This window comes from Bidens hawaiensis, unplaced genomic scaffold (assembly GCF_021521415.1).
Source record: "Bidens hawaiensis isolate Kalapana, Puna unplaced genomic scaffold, B.hawaiensis_p1.1 tig00419714_1, whole genome shotgun sequence".
Taxonomy (NCBI): domain Eukaryota; kingdom Viridiplantae; phylum Streptophyta; class Magnoliopsida; order Asterales; family Asteraceae; genus Bidens; species Bidens hawaiensis.
The window spans coordinates 43,624-48,455 of record NW_027504933.1 but is presented as its reverse complement, the minus strand read 5'-3'; positions in this window follow the sequence as shown (position 1 = coordinate 48,455).

The following is a 4,832-nucleotide window of genomic DNA, read 5'->3' as shown; positions in this document are numbered from 1 at the left end:
TGTATTTTCTACGCATATAAAGGTTATCGTTTGACTTGAAGATTGAAGTTTGAACATCTAGAAATGACCTTAGCGAATAAATGAAGACAATTAATATTAAATTTTTGTTTGGATTATTTGTTTATGTTTGGATATTGTGTACACTTTTTATGAAATATTTAACTTAATAGATATTGTCATTTTATGTTATGATAGTGTATTTGAGCTGTGAACAATCAGCTCACGCCCCGACATTTCCGCCTTAGGTTAGGGTGTGACAATCTTCAGATTAGATATTTGTTTGATATAGAGTCAATTAGATTGATTTTTGGGGTTTTCTTGGAAAATGTATTTTTCTGTTCGTCCTGCTACTTTGTTGGTGTTCTTCTTGAGAAAGTTTGCATTTCTAAGAAATTTTATTTTGGTAGTTTTGATCTTCTAACGAAAGTTAGAAACTGGTTTTTGTGAATCTGTTGTGAAACTAGTTAGATATCTAATTGTCTTGCGAAACCTACTAGTGTTTTGTTCAAGATGTGTTCAATCACCATGAATTTGAACACCAATGAAATCAACCTAATGGAATATACATCTGATCAATGTCATTTGGTCGGTAAACATATGTGTTAATGAGTTGTATATTAAAGTTGATTCGTCTCTACGTGGAATTTGTGGTCAATTTTAGTTCACTAGAGTTTTAATTAATTATTAAAAGTAACAAATAACTTTAATTTGGTTTGAAAAAGAATCTTCTCAAGGTTTTAGGTTCGTTAATCACAATAAATTCTATTAACTAGTGGGAAGCCATTAACAATGACTAGCAATAAAATCAAATCCTTTACACAAAAAGCCACAATTGGAATTCAAATAAGTAAAAGGGTTAACAATTCGAATCCCAATATCTAGTACAAAATAGAAATTAATTCATCATGATACATGAACCTTTTACCCAGAGAAGATCACGGGTTGTTTTTACGCGCATCCTCATCATGGTAAAGAGTGTGGCCTTTCATTCTTGTGTGTCTGCATTAGAACTCCTCACAGCAGCCCCAAACTTTGTGCGTCTGCCGTATGAATGTTAAAAAAGCCCTTTTGTGCGAAACCCCAAAGCTGCTATCTCCCCCCCCCCCCCCCCCCCCCAAAGCCCTCTTTCTTCTCATTTTATTTTAATCACAATCCATCCCAACTCCGTTCATAATTCTACTCTATTCAGCAATCACATCCCACCGTCATAATTCTATTAGGCATGAATGCATGACACAGTACTACTCTTTTTCTTTATTCCTTGATCTGCATTGAATACGTAAAGAACTTAACTATTTCTTTATTTCAAAACTATTATTATTATTATTATTACTATTACTATTACTACCACTATTATTATTATTATTATTATTATTATTATTATAACATATATGTAAACTAAAAATGCAATATTATTAACAACTGAACGGTGCTCGCGCGATGCTTCGGGTGTTTGAACGTAGACCCTCTTAATTGTTCAACATCTATGGGTGTTTATGGTACGATTTAAAACCTTGAAATCGTTTAAATCGGCCATCGGTTTGGTTTCACGATTTGTTTTTTTTAACTTTCGGATGGTTGATCAGTTTCAAGATTTTCAAACCGTAGTGAAATGTTGGGTTCACGGTTTATACTGGAAACCGCCATTTGAAACCAAACTAGATTGTAAATGTTGAATGCGTTTTAATCCTTTTTATTATTTAGTATTAGATATGTTTTGTTATATAAATTAGATATAGTTAAAATATATAATTGAACAAAAAAAACTTTTTAATACAAGTACACTTGGTTGTTGAAACTTTAAATTAACCTAATTTTAGTTTAACTTTTTATAATCTTTGTTCTTGTTATTATTTCTCATCCTATGCCTTCCATTAATATTTACCATTTATGTGGTTAAAATCATCATTCATCATGTTATAATCCTCTCAAATATCATATTTTGTTGATGCTTAATTATAATTGATGGTATAGTTAAAATAATAATAATTTTAAACAAAATTTATTATCAAAACTTAAACTGTGTAACCAAACTAGAACCAAACCGTTAGTTATGGTTCGGTTTCAATTTTCAATGGTTCAGTTTTGGTTTTGGATGACAAAAAATTGGCGCTAACGATTGGACTCATAATTTTAATTTAAAACCATCAAAACTGGCATTAAACACTCCTAATTAAAATATTAATTTTTTTTAAATTGAAAAATTATAACAATATCATACTTAACTTAAAGAGAATAAAATTTTCGTTTTTGTGGTGTGATGTTTTTACAAAAATATTAACGTATAAAAAATTATGGCCGTTTAAAAATCATGGGTGGGAAATTGGTTTAAAATTGAAATTAGAAAAATAATATGGTTAAAGATGGGAGGGGGCAAAAATTTGGGTGAACTATATTTAAAATACAAGTTTGCTCCTTTTTTATACATGTATAATATGCATTAAAATATGTAAAACTCTTAAAATCAAGACTTTTAATTTATCACTGTCTCATGTATTATATATAGTATGGATTAGTCACAAACAAACACTCGCTCATTACATCCCCACACTGAGCCTTTTTTGCCCCGAAAAATAACTTGCAATGTAATCATAATGAGGAATTGGCTTCTAAAACATTTTGGTTAATTAGTTAAAGATATCACAAAACCGTGATTGTTAGTATTTCTGTCCGCTTAAACTCATGCCCTTTTACTTAGCAAGACAAATAAGGCGTGACCAATATATCAGTTTGTATACTTAAGCCGGACCCACACTTGAAAGCCCTGAAGTCATCTTACCACTCTTCATTATGGTTTTGTCTAGCCGAGCCACCCCAACTTGACTGTTTGGTAGCCTCTTAACAGTCATTAAAAGGCTACCACTTAATGGCTCATAACCTCTTAATGGTTAAGAGGTAGCCTTAAGTCTGAATGGTTAAGAGGCTACCTGTTAATGGTTACCTCTTAACCATTCAAACTTAAGGCTACCTCATAACCATTCAGATTTTATGAGTCATTAATAGGTAGCCTCTTAACAACTAATGCAACTATGAATCTCATGAAGAGTTCGATCCTGGGATTCCGCAGCTGCCATCGTTGAAACCAATAAAGCAAATGATTGAGCCTCTTAATGACTATTAAGAGGCTACAAAACAGCCCCTGAAACCTATTATCATCTTATCAAAATTTTTCTAACATGATGTAACCTACAAACTCTAGTTTGGTCCTTGATTCCCTTGCAGTGGCGATTCCTCTATTTCAAGTTCACGCATTTACTCGGATATCAAGATCGACCGACAGTAGTTTCCTTTATGGTGGTTTGACTAGACACTTCACACATATTTATTTCTTTGGCTCGTTGTTTTTTGCCTATTGGCATTTTGCATTGTGCATATCGCATTTAACTTTTGCACTTTTGTCCCATTTTTTCCAAATTTGACACTAAATATGACCATTAAAATTCCATCGTGTTGGACAATTTTACGGACTACTACTAAGCTTTGGTCTGCGCCACCGCGCAACACAAGGTTGAGCAATTTCGTCTTCTGTGAGCATCAACATTATGTTATGTGACACCACAAAACATAGTATGGAACTTCACAAGAATAGATGCGTATACATAAGCTTATATATATATATATATATATTTTGTGTGTGTATGTATATATATAAGTATATATATATATATAATTCTATATATATGTAGATGCACGTATACAAAATTAGGTTTTATATATTTTATGACCAAGTGACACGAGGCTTGAGTATGACCCTACATTTCATCCCAGTCCTGTCACGGGCTAAGTTAAGCATACAAAACCTTAAGACGTTGTACAATAAAATCAGGCATTTATGTAGCATTTTAGGTTTTTACTGTATCTGTCTATTTTCGTTTTATTATTGTATGAACGTCTTTCGAATTATAATTATTAACAATGATGTGCATTTACAAGTGTCTAAGTTTCTTGATGTTCACTTTAAGCCCTCAATGGTTTAGTTAATGTTTATTTCTTAATAATATCATAATTAGTTCAATATTGGGTCAAACCTCAAAACACAAGGACCATTTCTGCCAATACATGAAATCTGACTCTTGGATACCTGGGGCGCCGCGCGGTGGCTAGCCCACGGGTTGGCCGCGCAGCGCGGTGGCTTAACTGGGCGGAATCTTAGTTTGTTTTCATTCGTTAGCTATTTTATGGCATGAAATCGTTTATTTTAAGCACGTTTGAGAGAATTAAGGGCCAAGACATCATCTGATAACTGAAACATAAGTATAACTCGTTTATTATCATCCAAGAACAAATATTTTTGATTATTTTAGTGATTCATTCCTTAAAAATCATATTTACTTGTTTAAACGGGCCAAAAATGCCATAATTAGTTCGGTTTAGCTTTTTCTATATGAACGAACCTAAACCTCAGCCACAAAACTTTACATAAACCCTAAGCAACGTCCCTCAGCCGTCACTAGCCTCTGCCATCTCATATTCTGCTCGTTTTTGGTGTTTTTGTTGAAGAAACGTTTAGAACCGGTTGACTTTGCAAGTTTAAGGACCTTTGACTCGTCATATCTCTTTGTTCGTTCACTTTACGGGTAAGTTATAAACTGAGTTTTTGTTCATAAACATTCCCTATTCAATAACCTTCAATCAATTTCTGAGATTGAAGGGTATTGGCTGGTCAATTGCTTTAAGACCCGATAAAGGGTAAAATAGTCAATCTGTTTGAATTCTCGTTTTCTCATACTTCTGGTAAGATTCAACGTTCGGTACAGAAGACTTTTATTCCCGTAATAAAATTTTAAGGGTTCTGACCAAAACCCGACTCCCGACTCGAAGTTCGGATTCTG